At 39.9% G+C, this 12,526-nt stretch overlaps 1 long non-coding RNA gene across 1 annotated transcript; it reads right to left on the bottom strand.

The window, feature by feature from the left end:
- Positions 1 to 3,735: 3,735 nt before the first annotated feature.
- LOC144901538 (uncharacterized) lies at positions 3,736 to 7,387 on the bottom strand. Its single transcript, XR_013629588.1, has 3 exons — positions 7,321 to 7,387; positions 5,220 to 5,291; positions 3,736 to 3,935 (listed from the first exon to the last, which is right to left on the bottom strand). It is a non-coding gene; the product is annotated as an uncharacterized LOC144901538 (long non-coding RNA).
- Positions 7,388 to 12,526: the final 5,139 nt, after the last annotated feature.

The following is a 12,526-nucleotide window of genomic DNA, read 5'->3' as shown; positions in this document are numbered from 1 at the left end:
TTGATGTCTACTTTCTGGATATTTAATAGTTGTGGGTTCTCCAGTGGTATGCTCAGTTGCTCGGCTTTGCTTTATTTTTTCAGTGTTGCCTTGTTGCCTTTTTCAATTATGTCTCTCTCCTTAGTTGGCTTTGTATTATTTTGTGTGACTCTAATCAAAGAGGCTCCAACTGTTTTTCGGCTTCACACCTCTCTGTATCTGAAGTCCAGTTCGAAACAGCACGGATCAGTTGAACCGATATTTGCGAACAACAACAAACAGATATTTGTGTATATTTGTGTATGCTACAATATTTTCAGGTTGCACATGGATTTGTGTGTTATTTTCTACACTCAACCATCATGCCCAAAAGTCACCTTCACCTGTTGCATCCGCTGAACACAATTTGTGTTCCAATTGTGGCCAACATTGTCCTCTTCTCTTCACACATGTGCATGCAAGAGGAAAGAAAAACAAAGAGATCTGTGGGGGGAAGATGTCACGAATTGTGAGATTGGAGGCAACAAGCCTGACAAGTTAAGTGCAAGGAGAGCTCTGTGCATGGACAATAATACCTGATTGCTTCAGCGTGTGCTATGCTGCACGTCACTGCAGCCTGCCAAGCAAAAAGCTGCTATTTCCATCCAAGCCGCTTTTTGAAATGTGTTTTCCCCATTCAGGATGGTATGTCCTTCATATATGACACTCATCTTGTGATAAACGGCTGCACTCTATTTCCAAACTTGTAAATTATACGTTTCATTATATCTGACCTTACATCTTAACCAAGCATCTATTAGGAGTGGTTGAATCTTGCCATTATACATATTGACCACTAGACGGCACTGTTAACACTGACAAACAATGAAGCTCAATTTCATCACATGCTGTATAATGTCCAGCTGTATCGTAGGAAGTATACAGAGAATGAATATCAGCTTGTATCAATATAATCTAAAAATAGGCACATATGCATGAGCCAGAGTGTTTTCATTCCAGAGACTGAATGATTTAAAGAAAAAGTGGATGTGGCTTCCAGTTTCAAGCAACTCCGGTCTGGTTAGGAAGGCACGTCAGCGCCTTTACTTCCTGAGGGAACTAAAAAACACCAGTCGAAGAGGCTCAGTCCTAACGCAGTTCTACAGATGCATGGTTGGAGCATAATGTGTGGCACGGCAGCTGTGCACAGGTTGAAGGCTGCACAAAAGGTTCTCAGGAGAAGCCTTCTTTCTATTGCTGACATATTTACTTCCAGATGTAGGAAAAGGGCCACTTGTTTTCAGCTTCGCTTCCATGAGGAAGGAGGCTGCAGATCATCCAGAGCAGGACAAAACAGCCGAGGAATAGTTTCTTCCCCACAGCTGTGAGACTGCTGAACTCTGGGGATGCTCCCTTAAGGACAACAAACCAAAAAACACAAACAATACTGCATATGCACATAACTTTTGTGCAATCCGGCCTCAAAACTTGCAGCAAGGTGACCACAAGTTAATATATGGTCGTAAATTGTAACTGGAATTACAACAAGCAAGGAGTGGCTTGGAGAATTACCTTGTCCGACAGCTTGGCGGGCAGCATAGCCAGGTACTTCCGCTATAGCCGCTCATTGTTTAGCTCTTGTTTTAGCGCTTGTTTTTTTAGTGACTGCTGTAATCCGAAAGTCAAGCAATTACATTTCGTTGCCAAATTTCACCGCTGCGTTATTATGTGCAGTGACAAAAAGAAGGGAGTCTAAGTCTTTAGAGGGAGTTGGAGTCATTAATACAACAGACGTAAGCACTGATCAGGCTAAAAGCTAGACCATGCCTCAGATTCCACCTGTTCGATTCATCAGCTTTTGCCATTTATTAGTGGTGAGTGCCTATACTTTTATAATTTGACATTGTGTAATAAGTGCAAACAGTGAGCAAACAGTGGTAAGTGAAGAGGGACCTGAATGAAGAATGGTCCTGAAGGTGAATTTAAGATAGTCACCTACAGTCACCTTTATTATAAATGTTGATCAAAAATTGAGGAAGAACATAACCGTCAAGGAGGGTTTGGAGGGGGAGGAGCGAGCTGTCTTTGCTCCTGTGGCACATTGATGCTCAGCATAATCCAATCATTATTAATGTTAACAATTTATATTATTATGACTGTTACTTATTTGCTATTTGTGGGTCTCAGAACTCCTGTATGCATTTTTACCCATGTGTCCAAACTTTGCAGGGGTGTCAAACCCAGGCCATGTAAGGCTGAGACCCTGCAGGTTTTTTCTCCAACCGGAGAAGCAGGTGATTTTCATTGATGAGCTCCTGCTATCAAATTGAAGGAGGCGTTGATCATTAAAATCACCTGCTTCAGTGACCGAAGGGAAAGAAAAACCTGCAGTGTCTCAGCCCACTATGGCACAAGTTTTAAATGTGCTTTAGAGCCTTAGAGACAGAGCCTTCTCCATCGCTGCCCCCACCCTCTGGAACTCTTTGCCCCATTCACTCCGTGCTTGCCCTGACCTTCCCACCTTCAAAAAACAACTCAAAACCCACCTCTTTAAATCTGTTTTTAATGTCTAACTTTTTATATCTGACTGCTGTGCCCCGCCCCGCTTTTACTCATGTTTTAACTGTGTATTAACAAATGAATGTTGGATTTTGGTGTGTCATTTATTCTGTTGACTTGCTTTATTCAACTTCATTCTTCTGTAAAGTGCACTGTACAAAAAATTCTGTAGTTTTTACGGAAAAAAACTGGCAGCTGTGGTTGCCAGAATAATCCTGTAAAAATTACAATAGAAATGTAAACAGTCTTACAGGGTAAACTGTAAATTTTACAGTTTAAAACTGTTACAATTTACAGAAAGAATACACTGAATATTGTCAAACTTGCTACATTTTTTTGTTAAATCAACATGGTTATTTTGTTATTTCACGTTTTATTCATGTAATATTTGCAGAAAATTGTTAATTTTACATCAAACACTATTAAACCCTATGGAAAAACACTGAGCAAAAAACATTGTTTAGCTGTAATAAAAACTAAAAATACTGATATGATATAATATATATTACTGATATATTTTGCAAATTAAACTCAAATATTTATTAAAATGTACTAAATTATGCAGTATTTACAAACTTACTTTACCGCCATATAAACAGTTTTCTATTTTAATGCTTACAATACAATCTAAACATTTTTAAAATCATATGCTCAAATCATATTAAATTGATATTGAATAAATCAATATATAGTTACACCTCTTGAGTCATCTTAGATTGAGATTAGTGCCAGAAAACACAAAAACATGCATTTATAGTCTCTCCAGAAATTTATTAATTTTATTCATTCATTAATTTTCTACCACTTATCCTCAAGAGGGTCACGGGGGTGCTGGAGTCTATCCCAGCTGTCTTGGGGCGAGAGGCGGGGTACACCCTGGACTGGTGGCCAGCCAATCACAGGGCACATATAGACAAACAACCATTCACACTCACATTCATACCTATGGACAATTTGGAGTGGCCAATTAACCTAGCATGTTTTTGGAATGTGGGAGGAAACCAGAGTACCCAGAGAAAACCCACGCATGCACGGGGAGAACATACAAACTCCCATTGTCCATAGGTATGAATGTGAGAAAACCACACAACCAAGAAAAGTTAAAATTTTGAGTCAAAAAGCAAATGTTTCTATGTGTTAAATTTAACTTGCACAAAGGTTTGTTTCAAATGTGGCTGCAGTCTGTGCTGTTAAACTTGACTTACTTCTCAACTTCCAAGCAGCAATGACTTTTCTTGCTTGAATTGGCCTCAGAACTGACAGCAAATCTTCCTCCTTAATAAAACAAAAATCATCACATGTCTCCACACCAAGGGATTGTAAGGTTTCCTCCAGAATGTCTTTTGTCATTTCTGGAAGGTCAGGTAAGACCTCATTGATGGCAATGCGGAGATTTGTTTGCTCCAAGTCCATATTTTCTGTAATTGAAAAAGAATGATACTTTTCTTCAGATCCAAAAAACTTGAGAACACAAGCAATGCAGCATTTAGTCAAGTCAGTTGTGCATAATCGGTAGTGAACTACTTATTCCTCTGCATCTAAAAATCTGAAACAAACTTTTGTTGTTTTCTCTTTTTAAAAGTTGCCATTTTGTCTCAGCATTCGCACTGTGTATCTTTAGTGTATTTTCCCAACAAACAAGCCAAGATTGTGCTTATTTTGACAACACACTGTGTTTCAGAGGAATGACTTTGTGAAAATGTATGATGGTAGCGGATAAAAATCTACCAAGTTGTCTATGTCAAGACACTGCAACCTTGTACTCTGTTTTTTCACAGAGTACAGATGATAGTCAGAATGGTAGCTAGCACTGTGCATGTCCATCACAAAATACACAGATGCATCACTTTGAATTAAGATTATCAGAAGTTCTCCAAATTCCATTGACTCTTCATTTTTTGCCACAAGGAAATGGCCTTTTTTATATGATGTACCTTTATACTGTATTTCTGTGGAAACACTTGTATTGTGTTCTGAAAAGCCAAATTCACTCACCGCTTGTTTGATTGTATCACTGTACAGGTTGGGATAAAAAGTACAACTGTCCTTGAAAGAAATGCCTGAAACATCTGATGTCTTTCTGACAAAGTAAGGCAGATGTTTTTAAAGTTTTTCAGGTGCCTGGCACATCTCTTAAAGTATGCGTGTTTACTTTCAAAACGCATAGTCCACACTCTGATTAAAGGGCCAAATTTCAATATTAGGGCTGGGTAGTGCCGCAGGAAATGGTGTTTTGGTTTTAGTGGATTTCCAGGAAATAAACCCTGTCGTGATTCCAAATATTCTTGGATTATAATGTCGAGATATAGGCTACCTGTGACAGTGAAATCTTTTGTGCGCAAATCATGTCAACAATATCTTTAAGCTGCAATATCATCTTCTGCATTTTCAATTTTGTCACCAATTAATACAGGCAGCAATCTTAAAAAGTTCCAGTTCTGAATTGCATGGCCTGAGAGCTTGGATGCATCTGAGTTGACAGTGCATGGCTTTGAGAGAGCATCAGCTTCTTTGTACTTGAACTGCCTAATCCGTCGGTTTAAAAGTGAATATGTAAACCACTTCTTTTTCTTAATGAAGTATTTCAAGTACAGTGCAACATCATAGGATAAAATACCCTCAAATACGTCATGGCCCAAACAAGGTGGGAGTCCAGGCTGGCAAACATGAAAAGCTTTAAGAGCATTAAAGACTGAGTTTACCTTTATGCCTTTGACTTCTTGGCAGTCTTCTCCAAGCTCACCAACAGCAGTATCGTAGCTTTCTGGGGTGCGCTGTGAACCACAACCATTAGGATCATTATTTTCAAACTCATGTCGTGTGATTTCACAATACCTGCAAAAATACTGAGAACGACTGAAGTTTTCACTGAACCCCCCAATGCCATGTGAACCCAAATTATCACCGGCAATGCAGTAAACAGCTGCTTTCACAGTTTCATTTCCCCCAGTTATTCCATTTTCCTCCACATTTTTTAAATCCGCTAACATCATTGAAAAAACTTTTGACCATCCAAACTTTTTTATGTCACTCTCTACACACAACAGAACAAGGGGCATGTGATCAATACTGGACCGCACATGGACAGGTAAGTTTGCAACAGAGAGATAGACAGCAACAACTTTGTGTTTTTTTTTCGAGGAGCCAAGTGGGTTGACAACCTCAAATGCATCCTGGTATAGGATTAGCTGTAGGGATCCGGGGTTCTCCCTGAAAAACTGGTTGGACTTAAAACTCTGTCCATCAGTTATGTCTCCAAAAACATCTGGATCTGTTTCATAAGACTGTTGTGACACTGAATTCTTCCAGAGGTGGGATTCTAATAGGGTATTTAGTGTTTCTTTAACTGGTACATAGTAAGCAAACCGTGGTGTCATATTGTCATAATTTCCCAACGGTACTTTGACAGGTTCTATGTATTTAAACATTTTTTTGAACGTCTGAGTTCTTGAATATATTGTTCTCATTGGTCCCTGATGGCAAACAGAGAACAGATCTGAATCTTTGATACAATCACAAATTTTGGCGATAGCATCATCCGCGAGGCACATGTCATTTTTTAGCAGACAGTGTAGTTTGTCTAGTGTATAATTTTGACCCAACTCATTGACATTTTGAATCTCCTCAACAATCGTCTGTATTGTTGAAGCTGGAAGAAGGAGCTGCCCTTGTAGTTTTAAGTAGAACAAACACACATTCTTCAGATAGGTATCGCTAAAATTCTCTGGCATTTCAGTGCTTTCATTTGTTTGTGTATTATCTGAGCTTTGAGGAGCATCTTCACATGCGCTGACAACAGTAGTCGGAGAGATAGTTTCCCTGTACATGTCACTTATGCTATCGATCAAGCATGTTCTATGTTTCCTGGACATATGAGCCGTAAAGGAGGATTTCACAGTGAAAATATTTTTACAACCAGCTATGGGACATGTCACAGGTCGCCCCTCAACAATATGCTCCTTTAAGTGGGCTACAAGTTCATTCACTGTGTGAAACTGGCGCTCACACAAGGAAATGGCGCATTTTAGGTCACTAACAGCTGCTGTAGCAATAACAGAGGGATGTGGAGCATTGTGAACACGATAAAAATGAGCTTTAAAAGCTGCATAACTACAAAATGTTCGCTTGCAGTCATAGCTGACACATTTGAAAATGCAATGTGGTTCGTTCCTATGAACTCTACAATGCAGCACATAACCCCTTGTTGTCTCAAGTGTTTTACTGCAAAAAGCACAGGTAATCATTTTTACCAATTAAGGTAAAGGCAGCATGCACCAGCATTTGACAACTGTGGCCGTTAAGCAACAGCAAAAGTAATTTAAACCAACAAAAAAACACGAGTCAAGAGTTATATTATGAAAACTGCAGCTAATTATATTAAATAAAACCGCCAACCAAGTATTTACCTTTGACCATTACACTACTGATGCATTTACACACAGCTACAGGCGAAAACGAGCTAACAGAAGCTATCCATTCAGTGAGCGCCAAAATTTGAAAAGCGAACAAAAGACGTGTACACGAACATATCGTCAAATGCTGTAGCGGAACGACCAATACACAGAAAAATGAAATGTTGGCAGTTACACACAAAACCACAGGCTGACAGAATGTCTACTTCCCAGGAAAGCCATTATTTAAGAAAAAGGAACGTTAACATTTATGTGTTACTGCGTAGAGGAGAGCTAGCGATCTTCACACCAGAAAGTTAGCAACAACAGGACGAATGTTAAGCTAGCATCTTATCTTTAGGACAAAAGAGTTAACAAGCGGTTTAATTTGTAAAAGCATTATTTAACTTACCAGTACTTGTGTAGTGTTCCAACCGCTTCCAAAGCTGTCAGACGGATGGACGTGGATTAAACCGCGATGAAATCTCCAGGAGACGTTGCATATGATGCATTCAATGTTGACTCCGTCAAATGAGGAACGAGATCGCTGCATATCCTCCAAAAATGCTATGATGTGTTCAAACGAAAGCTCAAGAATCAGAATGTTTAGGTTTTGAAGAGAAAAGCAGTGAAGATGATAAATGTTAGTTTTATAGCTACTTCTAATTCATATCCATTCATTACTATAAAATTTGATGACTCAAACACACTATGTCCTTAATTTATTTTTATTATTTTTGTATTTGGTATAAGTCAAGAGGAGTTTAGTCGTACCTGTTGTAGTCAGTGACAACAGTATTATAGGTATAAGCTGTAAAAAACACAAAGAGGTTTCTTTTAACCTTCAGCCAAGTTTTCAATCGTGTGATAGATTTAATCTTTTGGCCTCTATTGTAATTTGTGTAACAGCGTATATAAGATGAATAAATGTTCTTAAATTTTACAGTTTATTCTTGTAAAAACATAAATTATCCATTATTTTAACACTTTAATGTTGTAATTGTGAGTATACTTTGAGTATTTTGAAAAGCGCTATACAAATAAAATGTATTATTATTATTATTATTATTTAGGGGTGCTTTGTAGACTACATTAGGTGGTCAACAGTACATGTTTCTCACAACTGCCTCTGTTTATTATCTTAGTGTGACTGTTGAAAAACAGGTTTATATAAGTCACAAATTGATCGCAAGTTCAACGATTATAAAACAGCGCTTTCTAAAAGGCCACCTTTTTTTTTACCATGTAAGGCCGTTTATCTAGTGCATGTTTGGTAAAATTGAAGTATGTTGAACCAAAGCTGAGCTATACAGCTGTACATTGTCGCCATCACATCGGCATAGGCTGACTGTTTTTCTTTTTCTCATTTGTTTGGTGCATGTTTAGTGCACCAAACATTTACATTCATGCAATACAAACCAGAGTCTTATTTGGTCAAATTTTACAGAACCGATCAGTAGCCAGTAGTCGAATCCAGACACCCCCGCCCTTCAAAGTCAAAGCCATTATCCGCCAGTTACCTGCGAGTACATAAATAGCACAAAGACTCAGTCACAGAGAATGTTATGCAGATAACTGCAGTCTAAAAATGCAAGCATACCAAACTTTTCACGAATGTAGGATTTGGCTGTGGGCAATCTGTTACCGACAATCCTGTATTCCCATCGAGCTACTGTGTCGTAGGCAGTGATGTAACGTGTTACTCTCGCATAACCTTTTTTTCAGTAACGCATAATCTAAAGTTTACTATTTCAAAACAAGTAATCTGATTTAAGTTACTTATCCACAGTCACTTTGCGTTACTATTGTAGCGGCAACTGAATAAAGGTAGTCAGGATGGCTGTATTCATTTGGCCGTTTATTTTCAAAAACAACATAAGGCACTTACTGTCCTGCCGGCACACATTGCTCCCATGTGAACACACAGCAGTACTTCCTTAGAACTCTTGTTGTTCTCCCTTTTCTTCTAAATGCCCGCTCCAACCTGCAAGCTGACCCCAACTGCCCCCCAGTGTTCACACACGAAACAGCAGCTTGGAACAACACCCTACACTATTTTTCAGCAAATAAAAAGTCAAATTGGGACTTAAAGTACTCATACTGGTACGCTTCATCTACTGTATAAGGCTCTAATTTTGTGGCGCAGCACAGGTTGGCGCAATGTGGTGCACATTACTCAGTGTTATTTTTTCCAGCGCACCACTGTCGTAGACTAGGCTGCACCGATATAGGCATGGCCGAGAAAAAGCACAAGAGAGCTCCACTCATCGCTCGTCTCTGTGGCTGTGGCCCCTCCCTGACCTCCCCTCATCCAACAACTATGCAATTTAGTATGCAAATGAGCCAACACATAGTGTGAACTTTGTGGAAACAGAGAAAGTCACCCATTAGAGAACTAATAATTAATAACTAAAAACAAAGATTAATATAATGTTGGTTGTTATAATCTGGCTGTATTTTTTTTTGTATTGTTAATTTTTTCTCAATGAGGATGAGGACATACCGAAAATATACCATCAAAGGCTCTCCTATTTGGCAAAGACAGAACATGAGTGCAGGTGGATCACAAGCACAATGACTGAGTTAGCCTGCAGCTGTGTTTAATGTGACTGTCAGGAACGAGGTGGTCTACATGGTGACGTGCATTGTGGCCTCTGGTGGGCAGTACCTTGGGCCCTGCACATTTAAAGGCAATGAGAAGCGTTCATTTGATTGGTTAAGATTACACTTAGACCCTCTCACACCTTCTCTCTCTCTCTTTGCCACTTGCGCCGGTGGGAGGGATGGAGGCATGGGTGTGGCGTGCTGCACCAAATTGCGCTGCACACAAAAATTGCAAAGTGCGTTGACAGGTGCAGCGCAGGGAAGGTGCGACGTGCCTGGTCTACAAAAATCATATTGTAGACCAGGCACAAAAGTCATATATGTACTGTGATGTGGTGAGGGTTAACTGTCCTGTAAAATCTAAAATAAAATGTGAATCACATCCTTCTATCCATTAATTTTCTTCAGCTTATTCAGCTGCAGCCTTTGTCGGGAAGCCCAGACCTCTTGTGTCAGGTCAGCGCCAGCTCCACTGGGAGACACTGGAACGTTCCCAGGTCAGCTGTGAGACACAGTCCTTCCAGGGTGTCCTCAGAGTCTCTTCTGAGGCTTCCCAACAAGATTCCTGAGCCATCTCAACTGACTCTTCTCCATTTGGAGGAGCAGCTCGACTTTGAGCACCCACTGGATGACCGAGCGCTCACCCTATCATATATCACAAAATATGAGTCACGGAAAACTCCCATACGAAAACATTGATATCAGTGTCAGCCTGGAAACTTGTGAAATATGTCCCAAGGTCCATTATTAGAATCATTTTGGAAATAATTTGAATGTGAACTTGCTGTGTGCATTGGCCTATTGAAAACATGTTGGAAATCACAAATGCGGTTTTCTCTTTCTGAAGCATTGCATCACATCTAATCACAGAAACAAATCACCTTGCTGTTACATACAGTACATTTTACGCCCTTGTGTTCACAGTGTTGCTATAGCGTGGGTTTCAGTTACCATCAACCAGCATGGATGCCCAGGAGAGGACCTGCATAATCTTGTAATGTGAGACTCAGCCAGCATTGGGATGGAAACTGCAGATTGAGATAAGCTGCCTGTTGAACTTAACACTGTACACAAGTAGCAGTCTTTTTATAGCCTATTAATGTATGGTTGGCCAACAGCATTTCCAAAACAAAGCCTATTTAAACATGTGGATGAAGCCATGCAGAGAGTTCAGTGGAGGGGAGAGTGTGAGCGCTGTGGAATGCTTTGTGGCCTGGTGCTTGGCCAAACATTTACGCACAACTTACAATAGCGAACATCGGGCTTTGTTAAATAGTGATGTATTTTTGGTTAATCCTCCCTGCAGAGTCACTTTTTTAACCTTAGGGATGACTAAAGGCTGGATATAACTTTCTTACAAACATTTTCACTGTTTTTGTTTGTCTTGCAAATATATTCAATCATTTTATTATACATGGTTTAGAGGCTCAGCCAGCATCAATTTGTTGCCTTTCATTTGGAAAATGTAAACACATGGAACATTGCAAAATTTGCCAGAGAGATACATAAATAATACTTTTGTCACCAGGTCATACTGCTAAACTGTGATAGTTTGACTGAATCCATTCCAAACTTTATAAATCTTTTCATTTTCACATCTGTTGTATCTTTTATATTTATTAACTTATGAACCAACACATATTTATGTTACATCTTTCTGAAGAAACACAAACCTCCTTAGTCAGCTCATGTTTCCAGAAATACATATTAACAATTAATCAAATCTGTCATCCACAACAGCTAATAAACCAAGGCCTCTATCCCGTAGGGCAGGGATTTTCTCACTGGTGACCCATTTTTAGTGGTTGGCAGATCTTTGTCAAAGAAATGATACAAAAACAGTCTTGCACGTTTATTCTAAAGGGGTACGATGGTGGCGCAACTAGATGCAGGGGCCCTTCTCTCGATGTCTTTACATTTTTGGGCTTACTATAACATGTACACTGTCGGAACTTGCTGTCAAACACTGTAATTAATTCAAGGACGCCAGGGAACTACGGAAGCTAGCCTTCCTCCAGCCTCACTACTGCCCTGCAAATGCAGAGAAAGGGCTACAGGTGGTGTGAGAGGAAGTAGAGAGGTCCAGGTTAGGCTAACCCGTACAAGTCTGTGTTTATATCAGTGGTGGTTCATTTCACTGGAGCCCACAGTATGACCTTGTATTATTCATTAATTCATTCATTTTCGACTGCTTATCCTCACAAGGGTCGCGGGGGTGCTAGAGCCTATCCCAGCTGTCTTTGGGCGAGAGGCGGGGTACACCCTGGACTGGTCGCCAGCCAATCACAGGGCACATAGAGACAAACAACCATTCACACTCACATTCATACCTTTGGACAATTTGGAGTCGCCAGTTAACCTAGCATGTTTTTTTTAAATGTGGGGGGAAACCGGAGCACCCGGAGAAAACCCACGCATGCACGGAACATGCAAACTCCACACAGAGATGACCTTGTATTATTATTATTATTATTTGTACTATTCTTAAATTTGTAGTTTTTGTAATCGTCTACTGACTTAATCAAAAGGAATCTGAAGAGTTTTATCACAGCAACTGGACTTGAATGTATACTGTATTTGGAACACTATCACTGTGGAATACTCTTATCTTGGAGAACTATCACACTTCAAGGCTCTTGCTGAGTCCCATACGCGGCTTACTGCCCTGTATGAGGCAGGCCGTGATGACAAGAAGGCTACCTACATGAAATATGTGAGTAAATAACATGCCACAGCTGTGAAAACCTTATTTTTTATCCTCTTGTCAAAATGTTGTCATGCTGTGCCATGCTGTGTAATGATGGAAGCGTGAATGTCACGCCCTGCGTGAGTTCCGGCGTGACAGTTTGTTTATGTTCCCGGTCTAGGTTTTGGTTTCCGTTGTGAACTCTTATTTTGTAGTTAACTTCCTGTTTTGTCCGGTCGTCCTTGGTGTGGCCGTAATCATTCACACCTGTCTCTAATTTGTCTTGGTATTTAGTTCAGGTGTGTGCATCTCCCCTTCGTGGGATTAT

This window comes from Doryrhamphus excisus, linkage group LG12 (genome assembly GCF_037039965.1).
Source record: "Doryrhamphus excisus strain RoL-2023G ecotype Guam linkage group LG12, RoL_Dexc_Guam_v1.1, whole genome shotgun sequence".
Classification (NCBI taxonomy): domain Eukaryota; kingdom Metazoa; phylum Chordata; class Actinopteri; order Syngnathiformes; family Syngnathidae; genus Doryrhamphus; species Doryrhamphus excisus.
Note: the sequence above shows the minus strand (reverse complement) of the source record. Positions and strands in the feature narration are given on the sequence as shown.